The 16,564-nt window shown below is 46.4% G+C and overlaps 1 pseudogene; it reads right to left on the bottom strand.

Moving 5' to 3' along the window:
• Positions 1-283: 283 nt before the first annotated feature.
• On the bottom strand, positions 284-3,464 carry LOC101706907 (interleukin enhancer-binding factor 3 pseudogene; annotated as a pseudogene).
• Positions 3,465-16,564: the final 13,100 nt, after the last annotated feature.

Raw genomic sequence — 16,564 nt, 5'->3', positions numbered from 1 at the left:
AAAAGCTAAAGTACATCAAACTGTATCCTTATTTAAAAAGTAAAATTTAACTTAAAATTTTCCATGAACAGAGTAATTTCTGAGCTATTGTCTGTGAATGTCAAGAGTCCTTACCATCTCGGGAGAGCTCTGCTTATGACTGATACACAACAATAATAGTTTGTTCCAAGGTACGTATATTTAAGTTTATTTGTTTGTTTTGTTAGTGGTTATTTGGAAATACAAATACAAGTTTTTCAATACAATCAAGTACTTTCCAGAAAAACCTGGGTTTCTTTCTAACAGTAGTCACAGTTATTTTGTTCACATTTTGCCAGCTTCAAGCTAAATATTTTTTTTCACTTTACTTCTTTGTCTACATCCAGCTGAACTCAGATATACTGCCTGAATGACCCAGACATACAAAAATCCCTCCCACTGGTTTTTAAAATAAAATCTTCACTTATAAAACTGAAACACTAAAGCATTAAAATACAAAAAGCTCATTTAACTCACTTCACAAAAGCATTAACAGATGACGTATCCCTTCCATGACTATTTCAAGACAAACGAGTCAACGTTAACACCAAGTGTAAATAGACAGAGGGATACTGAATGGTAAAGAACTCAAACTCTACCCAGACGAGGCTGTAATGGCAACCATTGAAGACACAGAGTCCCAAACACGGCTAAACAGGGGTCACAGCACGGCCGGAGGCCTCTGCACCTCACAACACAGCTACGTGGACGGGTGGGGTGCCTGGCAGGCTGCCTGGCTGACGTGGTAGCTGTGATGTGTCGAACTGAATCTTCTGGTGGGCGGGCAGAAGTGCAGGAGGAGGAACCCGCAGTCCACGCGGGGCTTTATCTGTACTGGTAATTCATGCTGTGGTCTGCATTCCTGCTATATCCACCCTGTGAGGACTGGTAGGAGCTGGGAGGGCCGCTGTAGTTCTGGCCAGAGCCCGGGGAGTTGTAGTTCGACCGTGAAGAGTAGCCTCTGAATTTGCTCTCATAGCTGTAGTCTGAGCCGCCCCCACCTCCCGGCAAGCTGTACGAGTTCCAGTAGGAGTAGTTGCCTTGCCCGTGGTTGTGGCCCTTCTGCTTGCCCTGCGGTGGGCCATAGTTGTCGTACTGGCTCTGGTTGTAGGACTGCTGCTGACCCTGGTGGGACTGGTAGCCTGAGCAGTAAGATGGCTTCTGCTGGGCCCCATGTGGCGGCTTCTTTCCAGTGTGTTTTGGGGGTAACCGGTGAGTTGTAGTTGTCCCCTTGGTAGTAGGAGCCACAGCCGGAAGAGCCACCACCGCCCCCGCCGCAGCCACCACCAGCATTCCCAGAATGCTCTCCGTGGCTGTAGAACTGACTATAGCCTGCTGTTGCCGAGTTGCCGCCGTACCCATAACTTCCGTACCTGGAGCCAGCATTCATGTAGCCTCCGTGGTTGGCGCCCCCAAACCCGCAGCTCGGCCTCACCCTCGGATGCTGCCGCCTCGGCCCCGCCCTCGGTGGTTGGCGGCCGGGGGCACCTCATTGTGCATGGGGCCGCCCATCCCGAAGCCCGGCTTGTGTGGCTTGGCAGCAAATTTTGGTCCGCCTCGGACAGGGACTGGTGCTCTCTTCTTTTCGTTGGCATCGAGGGCAAGGGGGGCATCAGGGAAAAGCTTTTCAAGTACAGTGAACGAGCTTGACGTATGCCTTTGCTACTTTCTTGTTTGAGCCAGCACCTTGAAACTTCTGTCCATCGACCTGACCTCGACCTCCATGACAAAGCGCTTGTCATGGCTGCCTCTGGTCTCAGAGATGAGCTCGTACTTGAGGCCTCGCCTCTTTTCATTCAGTTCCATAACTGGGTTCTTGCCATGCTTAGTCAGGATCGGCCCCTGCTCAGCAGTGGCATCCGAGGGGAAGGTGACGCTGGGGGTCGACACAGCTTTCACCACGGCGGGCAGGGCCGCCACAGCAGGCTTTGCCTCCGTTTCCTCAGCAGAGTCCTCTCCCTTGCTGGAGTCCCTGCCTTCAGCACCTGTCGGCAAGCCCATGTCCTGTAACACCTTAACAGCCACGTGCAGCTTGGTGGTCTTCTTGGAGGGCTCTGAGGCCTCAAATGAGCTGCCATCCACTTCCACGGATATGGTGAAGATGGGGGCGCACACAGGGCCTGTCTGGGACACCAGCTTATACTGCAGCACCAGCTTCAGCTGGTTCAACCGTATCAGTGCATTCTTGGCCTGGGGAGGCTCAGCCTTCTCCTCTTCCTTTTGAATCTTCTTTTTGCTGGGGGACTTCTCTTCCCTGTCCTCCTCCATTGGGTGTTTCATGGGGATAATGGCATAGGTGGTGCTGGGAGGGATTTGAACGATGTAGTCCACTGGATTCTTGTTCTTTGGTTTCTTGGGCATCTTGGAAGGCAGGGGCTCCATGCCCAGGACTTTGTGGAGCTGGCCAAAGGCAGCGAGCCTCACTGCATGCTGTGCACTCTGTGTGATATCTTCCCATTGCTGTCTGTCTAGTTGCCCAATAGCATGGGTGGCTTCTTTTTCACAAGGGTCATAAATGCCAGAACCATCTGGCATCATGATGCCGGATGCCAGGCACTTCAGCACTCTCTGCAGGGCCTTGCAGGTACCCATTGGCCTGTTGGCTGTGCAGATGGACTTCTCACACAGGCGCTCTAGGGCCCATCCTCTAGGGGACCCCAGATGGGCACAAGGGTCCACAGGTCCCTCAGGGCCCAGATAACAATGACACAGGACTTCAGACCGTTGGCCCTGGCCTGGAACCACTTGGCGTGTCAGAGGGACACCAAGGCAGCAAGGCATTTCTGCCTGTCTAGAACGTCCCGGGCGGGGGGGGGGGTCATTGACTGATAGCGTTTCTCCAGCTAGCACCTTCTCCATCTCTTCTCTGACAACGGGGGATGTTAGTGGATGGTCAGAGACAGTGGGGGCTCTTTTGCATTTTTTATCACAATTGCAGCATCATCCACAGACTGTAGTATTTTGTACTTGTCTTCTGTTACAGCAGCAAGTTGGATGGCCAGGTTGTCAGCCACCCTGTCCAGGAGGGCAGTTGTGGGCTTCTCCTTACATAGCAGCACCAGCTCTAGATCCAAGTCCCCCTTCAGCAGAAGGCCCTTTGCCACCAGGCCCACCCGCATCATGCCCCACAGGGTCCTGGTCATGTGTTCTGCCTTCTGTTACCCGGGCCCTTCTTTGCTCTCATCATCTGTGGGCACATCCATGTTGTCAGACTCGGCCTGCTCGCTCTTGCCTTTTTCTTGCTTGTCGATCCAGTCAGACATAGTTTTGAGAGCCCTCTCAGTGTGGGATACCATGTTCTGCACTGCCTCCAGCTCCTCTTGTGTTGGATACACCAAAGAATGCTTTGCCATCACGGGGCGATCATCATTCACAAAAATCTGCATTGGACTCTGGAAATGTGAAAACATTTTCACTTTTCTGTGTAGTGTGTAGTTTTCAAACTATGACAGATTTCCTTGTTACCAATACTTCAACTATCTTCTAGGTGTCCCCTTCCCTGACAGCAGCTGCTGCTGCCTCCTCCCTCCTGCCACAGCCCACTGGGATCTCCCAGCAAAAGCCACGCAGTGTGCGCTGAGCTGCTGAGTCCAACTGCAATGGCAAGAAGAGGAGGAGGACCAAGCTAAATATTTTATATCAACATACACATGAAAAGTGAAGGTGCGGAAATACCTCAACTGTTGAGATAAAGAGATAAAGTGCAATTTAATAAAGTGTCCCACAACCTCAGTCTTTGGCTTTCAGCTCTGTTTGGTAATATTTGAAAAGTATATGCATGTTAGCAAAACAAACTCAGATTCCACAATGGCCAAGATTATCTTCATAATCATTGCTTTATTCATTTATTTATTCACTCACTGAATTTCTAAAATTGTCCCCACTCCTGAATTACTGAGATATACAAACACACACACACACATACACACACACACACACACGCACACACACACACACATTGGGAGCAATGCTACATGATTTTAGGGTAAAATCATTTGGTTAGCCTAGTTCTCCTGCCTACAGCCCAGCTATGGAATTCCGAGACATAATTCCATTTTGGCTTCCGGTCACAACTGAGACCTCAGTGATCCTGTGATGCTGTGATTCTCCAGGACAAGATTACACCAGCTGAAGACATCCTGGGAGGAAGAAACATCTACTCAGTTCCTCATTGTTCTTGGATTGTTACATCTTGTTTACAAGGATGTACTGAACTCTCTGCAAGTCATTTGTTACATTTGTTTCTCCAGATGTACTGAATAAAAGGTGTGGTAAGCTGGGGGCTTTCATCTTTGCCGCCCAGAGCAGCACTGATCAGAACCAAAGCTCAGTTTCTTCTCAGTCTCATTTTTCTACCTTTCCTGTAATTCACCTTGTGCTGCTGTGGCTCGAAGGAGACTAGGACTTACTGCAGAGGTTCTAGTAGCATCCCCTTTCCCTGTTCCCTACACACACACACACACACACACACACACACACACACACACACACACGAGTTCTCAACAAAATAATAAAAACAGCAAATAACTGCAATATCATCCAAGAGAAAAACCAGTAGAATAAAAAAAGCACATCTTGTATTATCTTTCATTCTGGATATGCTCTACAGAAAAAAACAGGATTTCAGTTTCAGTTATGGCCTTGGGAATCTATTATTAAAAAAGAAAAGAAGGGTATCTCTAAAGACATAAGCCTACATTCAAGAGTTCCTTCTGGAAAACATTTCCTAGTCTCTTAACAACAATTGCATATTAGAGTTTTGGGACCCAGCAAGAGTCACCTCCTTTGTGGAGCCATCCTTTGGTTTAGGACCTTGGCATTTCATTTTTCTGTCTGTAATTCAATCAGGTAGTAATTTTTATCTTGATTTTACTGTTGTAGAAAGTCTAAAATACCATACAAAATAACTTTTTCCTATTTCATCTCATATGGGAGGTTCCTTAAGTCCAACCTCAGCTTCAGTGATTCATGAGGAAGTCTCAAAGGACTCAGAACAGAGTGGTATTCATGCCTAATCTTTATTAAAGCAAAAAGATATAAGCAAAAATCAACTGTGAGACCTAACTCCATTTTAAAGTTTGACTCCATCTTAAAATAAGACAGTGAAGTGGCCTTGACATAAATTCCACTTCACTGAAGTCAACTATTCCCCTAGTCTCCTTTGTGCCCATAAAATAATGGTAAAATGTCCTTGCTGTGGGACAACAGATAAGAAGGACACAGCTCCTAACTCAATCCTCTGTCTGCCCAGAAAACAGTTGCTCCCGGGCCCATTATCTATAGAACATTCTGTCAATGTGCTGATTGTTCCTTTTTCCCATAAACTCTACATGCAGCCACCCCTCAACCCCCCATGCTTGCTAAATATCAACCAATCATGTAACTGCTAAATGGAACATCCCCAAACCTTGCAGTAGCCACAATAAAAACCCTGCTGATTTGGAATTCGGGGCTCTCAATCCTGATCTGCTGCATCGGTGACAGTTGAGTGCCCCTGCTCGAGCTTGAATAAACGACCCTCGTGTGTTTACATCAGAATCGGCTCCTTGGTGGTCTTTGGGGACTTCATGATCTGGGCACAACATTTGGGGGCTCATCTGGGATCCCCAAGACCCTCAGGATTCCTGTACCGGAGGGTTGACGCCAGCTGGTGAGTGTTTCTGTGTCTGTAAAGTCTGGGGCCCATTTTCTGGGAAGGTCAGCAAACGGTCTAGGCAGACGGGCTGCGAGGGCCACTGACCCGGGATCCTGGAAGACGTTCCGGGATCCTTCTGGAGGGGGCAAAGTGCCCCGTGAGTACAAGTCTGTGGGACTCCTAGGGGGACGGTACGGGTCGCTCCCGCGGTACGGCGTGAGGCTGCCATCCCATGCTGGTTTGCTTTTCTGTTGTGTCTGTTTGTCTACTGTGTTGACTTGGACTGAGACGATGGGACAGACTGTGACTACCCCCCTTTCCTTGTTAACAGGTCGTTTCGGGTTAATTAGAAAGCAAGCGCATAATTTGAATCTAGAAATTAAAAAAAAAAAGTTAATCACCCTTTGCAGATCAGAATGGCCAACTTTTAAGGTAAACTGGCCACCAGAGGGTACATTTGACCTAGAAACAGTCAAAAGAGTTAGAGAAATTGTTTTTTGTCCCCGAATGGGACACCCTGACCAGGAACCATACATCGTTACCTGGGAAGACCTGGTGCAGAACCCTCCCTCTTGGATCAAGCCCTTTTTGCCTCCACAGAAGCAGCCACCTGTGGCAGTCCTAGCGGTGCATGAAAGAACCACCAGAGGAGACTGCTGGAGAGGACAAACTGACACCAAAGCCACAGCACTGCTTTACCCGGTTCTCCAAGGAGGAACTGATGAAGATCTCCTTTTTCCTTCTCCCTACCGCCCACACCCCGCTCCTCCACTCCCTCTGCCCCCAGCGGGGGCGCAGGGAGGAGCCCCGGTGGCGGTGGGGGCCGTGGGAGGGGTGGAGGGAGGAGCCCCAGCGGTGGGGGCCGTCGGGATGGAAGGAAGAGCCCCGACGATAGCCGAGGACGAAATGCATGCCTGGGCTGGCATTGCTAGAGGGGATGGCCCCGCCCAAAATACCCACGGCCGCTGCACAATCTCACCGGTGGTGGGGCCGGCAGATTCCACTGTCCTTCCGTTGAGGACGACTGGACCCCCTGAAGAGCATGGCAATCAGCCTCTCCAGTATTGGCTCTTTGCCACTAGTGACCTTTATAATTGGCACACACAACACGCCAAGTTTTCTGACAATCCCAGGGATCTAATCCAACTGTTGGAGACTGTTTTGTTCATTCACCAGCCCACCTGGGATGACTGTCAACAACTCCTCCAGATCCTGTTCACAATGGAGGAACGTGAAAGGATTCAGAATGAGGCCAGGAAATTGGTTCCTGGTGACAGTGGTCAACCCACCATCAATGTTGACACTATCAACACTTCTTTTCCTTTGTCCCGGCCCAACTGGGACTTCAACATGGCAGAAGGTAAGGAGAGACTCCGGGTCTATCGCCAGACTCTGTTGGGAGGTCTAAAAGCAGCGGCTCATAAGCCCACTAATTTGGCCAAAATAGATGTTCAACAGGGTAAAGATGAAAGTCCGGCGGTTTTTTTGGAAAGAATCTTAGAGGCTTTCCGTAGATATACTCCCATGGATCCAGAGGCCGCCGAGACTAAGGCAGCTGTTATTATTCATTTTGCTGACCAGGCGATGCCAGATATTAGGAGAAAGTTACAGAAAGTAGACAGGTTAGGAGAAAAGAGTATTCAGGACTTAGTGGCAGTGGCAGAAAGAGTATATAACAATAGAGAGACTGCGGAAGAAAGACAGGCAAAGGTTAATGATCAGCAAACTAGGAACCTAGCTCGGATCCTTCTTGCCACCACTGCGGGAGAGCCAAAGGAAAGTGAATGTCATCTGAGAGAGATTGCGACAGAAGGACAAGGTAAGGAGGAACGCAGGAATCGCCCCTGATTGAAAAAGAATCAGTGTGCTTATTGTAAAGAGGAAGGCCATTGGGCCAGAGAATGCCCTAAAAAGCCAAAAAGCCACCCCAAGGCCCCCATCCTGGCTATGGATGAACTGAGTCGCTAGAGGGGATGGGGTTCAGCACCCCTCCCTGAGCCCAGGGTAACCCTAAAAGTGGAGGGGAAACCTGTCAAGTTCCTAGTGGATACAGGAGCTCAACATTTGGTTCTACTTGAACCTCATGGCCATGTCTCTGACAAAACTTCCTGGGTACAAGGAGCCACAGGTATAAAAAAATATTCATGGACTACCTGAAGAACGGTAGACTTGGGAGTGGGCCGGGTAACCCACTCGTTCATGGTCATTCCCGATTGTCCATATCCATTACTCGGGAGAGATTTGCTCACTAAGTTGGGAGCCCAAATTCACTTCCAATCAGGGGGTACAGAGGTCCTTAATCAAAAAGGAAAACCGATCCAAGTGCTGACTGTAAACACAGAAGATGAATACTGGTTATACCAAGGGCCATCTCCACCAAACTCTGAGATGGACAAATGGCTTGCAATGTTCCCCCAAGCCTGGGCTGAAACTGGGGGCACGGGGCTGACTGTATGCAGATCACCCATATATATAGAACTAAAGCCAGGAGCAGGCCCTGTCTGTGTCTGCCAGTACCCTATGTCCCCAGAAGCCTGACAGGGAATAACTCCGCACATCAGGAGATTACTTGCTCAGGGTATTCTAAGGCCCTGTCAATTGGCCTGGAACACTCCTTTGCTGCCAGTGCGGAAACCCCACTCAAATGACTATCGACCAGTGCAAGATCTCCATGAAGTAAACAGGAGGGTCATAGATATCCACCCTATGGTGCCTAATCCATACACCCTTCTGAGCTCACTTCCCCCAAGCCATCAGTGGTACACGGTCTTAGACCTCAAAGATGCCTTCTTTAGTCTTCCACTGGCACCCAAAAGCCAGCATATCTTTGCATTTGAATGGAGTGACCCAGATCAAGGCCTCAATGGACAATTGACCTGGACCCGATTACCTCAGGGGTTCAAAAATTCTCCCACCATCTTCGACGAGGCCCTGCATGAAGACCTGGGTGAGTTCCGCCTCCAAAGCCCCCAATTGACTCTGTTACAATACATAGATGATCTCCTTATAGCAGCTGAGACACAGGAGGACTGCCTAGATGGAACCAAGAAACTCTTAAAGGTTATAGGGGAACTGGGATACCAGGCGTCTGCCAAAAAGGCCCAAATCTGCAAACCTGAGGTAAGCTACCTGGGGTACATACTTAAAAAGGGGCAAAGATGGCTATCCAATGCTAGAAAAGAGACAGTTCTTAAGATACCTACACCAGACTCTCCTCAAAAAGTTAGAGAATTCCTAGGATTGGCTGGCCTCTGCAGCTTATGGATACCGGGGTTCGCGGAACTTGCGAGGCCCCTTTATGAGATAACTAAAAACAATCAGGCCTTTCAATGGACAGAGAAACTACAGAAGTCCTTTGATCAAGTTAAGGCTGCTTTGTTGTCAGCGCCAGCCTTAGGCTTGCCTGATGTCACTAAGCCCTTCTACCTTTACATTGATGAAAACAAAGGAGTCGCCAAGGGCATCCTGGTCCAATATCTGGGCCCATGGAGCCAACCAGTAGCATACCTGTCCAAGAAACTTGATCCTGTTGCAGCTGGATGGCCCCCATGCTTGAGGATGATCGCTGCTGTAGCCTTGATGGTCAAAGATGCTGATAAGTTGACCTTGGGCCAGGAACTACATGTGACCACCCCCCATGCCATTGAAGGGGTTCTAAAACAGCCTCCAGATAGATGGCTCAATAATGCCCACCTAACCCACTATCAGGGCCTGCTCTTAAACCCAACCCGAGTTGTCTTCCAGACCCCGGCCGCCCTAAACCCGGCTACTTTATTGCCTGACCCAGACCTAGAGGCCCCACTGCATGACTGTGCTGACATCTTGGCTCAAGTACATGGGACCCGAGAGGATCTGAAAGATCAACCATGGCCAGATGCTGAAGATACCTGGTACACCGATGGGAGCAGTTTTGTTCAAGATGGCTGAAGGTATGCCGGGGCAGCTGTGGTCACTGAGACTGAGGTTGTTTGGGCTGAACCCTTGCCCACTGGAATGCCAGCACAGCGAGCAGAGCTCATAGAATTGACCAAGGCACTGACTCTGGGAAAGGGCCGAAAGCTAAACATATACACAGACAGCAGGTATGCTTTTGCCACTGCTCACGTACATGGGGCCATCTACAGAGAAAGAGGACTGTTAACAGCTGAAGGGAAGACTATTAAAAACAAAGAAGAAATTCTTGCCCTACTGGCAGCCCTATGGCTACCAAAAGAATTGGCTATTATCCACTGTCCCGGGCACTAAAAGAATGATACTCTGATTGCCCGAGGAAATAATTTAGCCGACCAGACAGCTCGAAAAACAGCCTTAGAGGCTGATCTGACACTGACCTTTCAGCTGCCTGATCCAGGGGGCACTGCTTTACCTCAGCCTTTACTGAGGCAGACTTAAAATGGATAAAACAATTACCCATGCCCCAATGCCTCAACGGATGGTGGAAATCCTCTGATTGTAAAATCATCCTGCCTGAAGCACTGGGAGAACAAGTTCTCTCCAAAATACACCGAGCCACCCACACGGGCACCTGAAAGATGCAGGACCTCCTGAGACATGCAGAGGTAAAGATTTGAGATGCCAACTCCAAAATTGAACGTATTGTTACCACCTGTAAAGCCTGTCAGTTGACAAATGCTACCCACAACAAAACCAACCCAGGCAATAGGCTGAGGGGAAACCGACCTGGAACATATTGGGAAGTGGACTTTACTGAGGTAAAGCCTGAAAGGTATGGCTATAAATATCTGCTAGTGTTTGTAGATACTTTTTCAGAATGGACAGAGGCCTTCCCCACCAAACATGAGACAGCACAGGTTGTGGTCAAAAAGCTGCTAGAAGACATCTTGCCAAGGTATGGTTTCCCAGTAATGTTAGGGTCAGACAATGGACCCACCTTCATTTCCAAGGTGAGTCAAAGTTTAGCACAGATACTGGGGGCAAATTGGAAATTACATTGTGCATACAGACCCCAGAGTTCAGGACAGGTAGAAAGAATAAATAGAACCCTAAAAGAGACCTTGACTAAATTAACCTTAGAGACTGGTGGTGGCTGGGTGACTCTCCTACCCTATGCTCTCTATAGGGTACGCAATTTGCCCTATAAAATGGGACTAACCCCTTTTGAGATCATGTTTGGGATACCTCCTCCCATTATCCCTAACCTTCAATCTGTGGTACTTGCTGAATTTGATAATCAAAAACTGTTATTTTCCTTAAAGAGCCTCCAGCTTGTTCATGAAGATGTCTGGTCTAAATTAAAAGCCCTGTACGAGTCCAGACCACCACCTGAGCCCCATCGCTATCGACCAGGGGACTAGGTTTTTGTCCAAAGATATCGACAGGGAAACCTTGAGCCTCGCTGGAAGGGACCCTATGTTATTGTTTTGACCACGCCCACTGCTCTCAAAGTCGACGGGATCGCCTCGTGGATACATTACACTCACGCCTGTCCCGCAGATCCACACTCTGTTCTAGAAGACTTCATCCCATCATGGCAGGTGTCCAAAGACCGAGACAACCCAGTCAAACTCAAACTCAAACTGCACCATCGTCAGTCATAATTATGGTAACTGTACTTTTAACATCGGTAATGGGAGGACAAAACCCACATGCTCCTCTAAACCTAACCTGAGTTATCATTAGTACCTCCACAGGTGACATTGTTAACAGTTCATTTAAAGTGACACCGCTGCTGACCTGGTGGCCTGCTATAGACTTTGACATGTGCCTGCTAGCAGCAGGAACATGGGATATTAGAGACTGGGAAACAAAATCAAAGGGAAAGCCTGAATGTGGACAGAATATCAATGATTGTGAGATGAAAATGCCAACCTCTTCTGCCCCCGGGTGTAGTCACCCAGTCTGGAGAGCCGTTTTACAAGTCACCCCGTTCTATGTCTGTCCAGGGGGAGGATGTAAAGGAGCTCAAGCAAATAGATGCAGAGGTCCTGATAAGTTCTATTGTGCAGAATGGGGATGTGAATCCACGGGCACTGTCTCATGGACTCCACCTGTCAAAGATGATTTAATCTCGTTAAAAAGAGTCCCCAGGCCCACTGGCCTTCAAACACACCACGGTAACGGTAAATTCAAGGTTGTTAACGGTACATGCTCAAGGTTCCTCTGTAACCCAGTTAGACTTTCATTCACTGATCAAGGAAAAAAATACACCAGATGGGAATAGGGCCGAACATGGGGACTCTGCCTGTATCAAGATGGTCATGACAATGGGTTACTATTCACTGTAAAACTAAAAATAAAACCGTATGTTGTGGGGCCTCCCCAGCCAGTAGGGCCAAATTCTGCACTGGTCCCACTGGACCCCCTAACTCTTCCTAGACCCACCAAGCCCCCTCAGCTCCCCACTCAGGCTGTCACCAGGAAAACTAGCCAGGACCCCCTATGGGGGCTAACAGTTTACACCCTCAAAGCCCTAAGCGCCTCTAGGCCTGATCTCAGTCCTGCTGGTTGTGTTATGATATCAAGCCCCCTTACTATAAAGGAATAGCTTACCTAGGCAACTTCACTGAGTCTGATAGCCCAACCTGGTGTAGATGGCAACAAAAGGGGACAGCCAGACTAACCCTGCAATCTGTGACTGGACATGGAATTTGTGTTGGCAGTGTTCCGGCCACTCACCAACACCTTTGCAACCAAACCTATCAGTCTAGTCCAAAAAGATACCTTGTACCCCCTTCTGATGGATGGTGGGCTTGCTCCACTGGACTCACCCCTTGTGCACATGGAAAGGTACTCAACCAGACTGGGGACTTTTGTGTACTAGTACAATTGGTTCCTAGGCTATTATATCATTCAGAAGAAGATATTCTTAGTCATCTGACTGAGACCCCAGATAGAGTCAAACGAGAACCTATAACAGCTGTCAGTTTAACAGTTCTCCTAGGTTTAGGATTAGCTGGGGCAGGAACAGGAGTCTCATCATTAGTGTTGCAAAACAAACATTACAATGATTTGAGAACAGCCATAGATATAGACATCGAGAGACTAGAAAGCTCCATCTCCCACCTGCAAGAGTCACTAACCTCCCTGGTGGAAATAGTTCTCCAGAACCAAAGAGGCCTAGATTTAATCTTCCTACAACAAGGGGGGCTCTGTGCTGCCTTAGGTGAAGAATGCTGCTTTTATGTAGACCACTCGGGAGTGGTCAAAGAATCTATGGCCAAAGTCAGAGACGGTCTCGCTAAGCGAAAATGAGAACGAGAGCAAAATCAAGGTTGGTTTGAATCTTGGTTCAATTCCTCCCCATGGTTGACCACTCTGATCTCTACCCTGCTGGGACCATTACTCATTTTGTTACTCCTGTTAACATTTGGACCTTACCTACTTAACAGGCTGGTATCCTTCATCAGAGAAAGCATTAGCACAGTACAGCTGATGGTACTTAGGTCCCAGTACCAACCAGTTTCTGAAGACCTAATAGAATTGGCCCCCAGAGGCCCATGATTGGTCCTCTATAACTTCATGAGAAGGGGGGAATGTGAGACCTAACTAACTCCATTTTAAAGTTTGATTCCATCTTAAAATAAGACAGTGAAGTGGCCTTGACATAAATTCCACTTCACTGAAGTCAACTATTCCCCTAGTCTCCTTTGTGCCCATAAAATAATGATAAAATGTCCTTGCTGTGGGACAACAGATAAGAAGGACACAGCTCCTAACTCAATCCTCTGTCTGCCCAGAAAACAGTTGCTCCCGGGCCCATTATCTATAGAACATTCTGTCAATGTGCTGATTGTTCCTTTTTCCCATAAACTCTACATGCAGCCACCCCTCAACCCCCCATGCTTGCTAAATATCAACCAATCATGTAACTGCTAAATGGAACATCCCCAAACCTTGCAGTAGCCACAATAAAAACCCTGCTGATTTGGAATTCGGGGCTCTCAATCCTGATCTGCTGCGTCGGTGACAGTTGAGTGCCCCTGCTCGAGCTTGAATAAACAACCCTCGTGTGTTTACATCGGAATTGGCTCCTTCGTGGTCTTTGGGGACTTCGTGATCTGGGCACAACACAACAAAGGGAAAAGGCACATGGGGTGAGGTGCAGGGGAAAACCATTTGATGCTTCCAAGAGTCCTCACCCAGTGGATTCACAGAAGCCTCAATTTCTCCAGCACTGAATTATGACAAGTGTGAAATGCTGTCTATCAGAGAAACTCAGAGACTCATTGTCTGGAGTTTTTGTTGAGAACTAGTCTCATAGTCATCCTCTCTTTCTGCCAAAATTCCAGATTCTTAGAAGCAAAACAGACATTCAACATAAAGCATATTGTTTGCAAAAACAGATTAGACACTGTGAGCCACTTGTATTACTTAGGGAATGGTGGGAACATTTCAGAAATCCAAGTTACTGAACACCAGCCAGGGACCAAACTCAAAAGCAAATCTTTCTAAGGATAGCAAATGCAGGCCCTATGTGCTAACTCTTGGTGTACTTCCTCTTAGAGACAAGATGATCAAACTTTATATTCCTGTGTGGAGCCTATTTGGGTGAATATAGATTCATGGAAGGACATTAAGCTAGATTTTCTTAAAGAAACAAAAGTAATAAAGATAGGAAAGGAAGAAGTGAAATTATTTTTTGCAGGTGATATGCTTCTCTACATAGAAGATCCCAAAAACTCCATCAAAAAACTTCTAGATTTAATAACTAAATTCAGTAGTGTAGCTGGATACAAAGTCAACACTAAAAAGTCAGCATTCTTTTACACAAATAACAAAATCACTGAGAAAGAATTTAGAGAAACAACACCTTTCACAATAGCATCAAAACATGAAATACTTAGGAATCAATCTAACAAAGGAAGTAAAGGACCTACACATTGAAATTACAGCACTCTGAAAAAGGAGATTGAAGTGAATATCAGAAAATGGAGAGACATCCTTTGCTCTTGGGTAGAAAGAGCCAACATAATGAAATGGTCATATTCCCAAGTTGTTACATAGATTTAAGGCAATCCCAATCAAAATACTATTAGCATACCTCACAGAACTAGAAGAAACATTCCTAAAATTCACTTGAAATCAGAAGAGACCTAGAATAGCAAAAGCAACTCTGGTCAACAAAGGCAAGGCACAAGGTATCACAATCCCTGACTTGAAATTATACTACAAAGCTACAGTGATAAAAACTGCATGGTACTGGGGAAAAAAAGACCTGAGTATCAGTGGAACAGACTAGAAGAAGCAGAAACAACCAGTCACACTCAGCCACTTTATCTTTGACAAAGTGGCCAAACATGTTCACTGGAGGAAAGATAACCTTTTTAATAAGAGGTGCTGGAAAAACTGGCTTTCAACATGCTGAAGACTAGAAGTAGATCCATGTCTCTCACCAGGCACTAAACTAAAATCAAAGTGGATCAAAAATCTAACTATTAAAACAGAAACACTAAATCTGCTGGAAGAGAGAATAAGTAGAACTCTTGAGGACATAGGGGTAGGCAAAGACTTCATAAACAAAACCCAGACTGCATGAGAGATTTCACAAAGCATCAACAACTGGGATGTCATCTTATTAAGTTTTTGCACCACAAAAGAAATCACCAACAGAGTGAAGAGACAACCCACAACCCAGAGAATGGGAAAAAATTTTAGCCAGTAGCTCCTCAGATAAAGAAGTAATATCTAGAACATAAGAACAATTGAAAAAAATAAGACCCCCCAAATTTAAAGACCCACTTCAATAATGGGAATCTGAAATGAATAGACACTTCTCAGATGAAGAAGTAGGAACGACGAATAAATATATGAACAATGTTCAAGATCACTGGTCATCCGAGAGATGCAGATGAAAACAACACTGAGGTTCCACCTTACCCCAGAAAGAGTGGCTGCTATCAAGAAATCAACCAATAACAAATGCTGATGGGGCTTTGGGGAAAAAACAACTCTTCTCCTCTTTTGGTGGGAGTGCAGACTGGTGGAACCACTGTGGAAATCACTGTGGAGTTTCCTCAGAAGATTAGGATTAGAGGTCCCATTTGACTCAGCTCTTCCCCTGCTGGGTATCTTTCCAAAAAAAATTAAAAGCATCATACCACAATGATATATGTGCACCCATGTTTATAGTGACACTGTTTGCAGTAGCTAAAACTTGGAAACAGCCCAAATGCTCATCAACTGATGAATGGATAAAAAAGATGTGTTTTTTAAATATACAATGGAGTACAACTCAGCCATAAAAAATATAAATGAGACATTTTTAACTAAATGGATACATCTTGAGACTATACTCTTAAGTGAAATAAATTGGACACATGTAAATATAACATTGTCTGGTGTGAGAAACTGAAAGGGTAAATAAAGACTAAAATGTGTAATAGATAATGTGAAATAGGAAGAAATTGTTCAAAAAGAAAGAGAAACATTTAGTCATTTAGGAGGGAGGAAAACAAGGATGGGAAAAGAAAAAAGCAAGAAAAGGAGGAAAACAGTGGAAACAAAACTTTTGTAAATAAGGAGGGGAGGGAGGTTGAAGGGAGGCAAGGAGATTGGGAGAAAAAGAGGAACCATGATATACCATGTACAGGTACAAATTCCCTTTGATGAATGTGATCATTATGTATATTTAAATTGTATCAATAAAATAATTTTTAAAAAGCTAGATTTTCTTTGAGAGAGAAGGGATAGAGGTCTTGAAGAGGAACATTTGGGTGATCCATGGTATGACTTCTCTGAGATGGAGAAAAAAGGTAAACACAGCCTTTTAGCAAGAGGCAGGGATCAATACTCTCTTCCAATAGCAGATGTGGGTGTATTAGGACTTCTGTGGGGGAGGGCAGTACACATGATGTCATGGGATCTAAACATTAATAGTTATAATATTGAAAACTGATCAGAGGAGCCATGAGCATGTGTCTTGTGAAGAGAAGAGTAGCACTTTCTCCTTCT

Source organism: Heterocephalus glaber, unplaced genomic scaffold (genome assembly GCF_053883595.1).
Source record: "Heterocephalus glaber isolate CG9 unplaced genomic scaffold, H.glaber_assembly_v1.0 deba00001606, whole genome shotgun sequence".
NCBI classification, from domain to species: Eukaryota; Metazoa; Chordata; class Mammalia; order Rodentia; family Bathyergidae; genus Heterocephalus; species Heterocephalus glaber.
The sequence above is the reverse complement of the archived record's forward strand: the minus strand, read 5'-3'. Positions and strand labels throughout refer to the sequence as shown.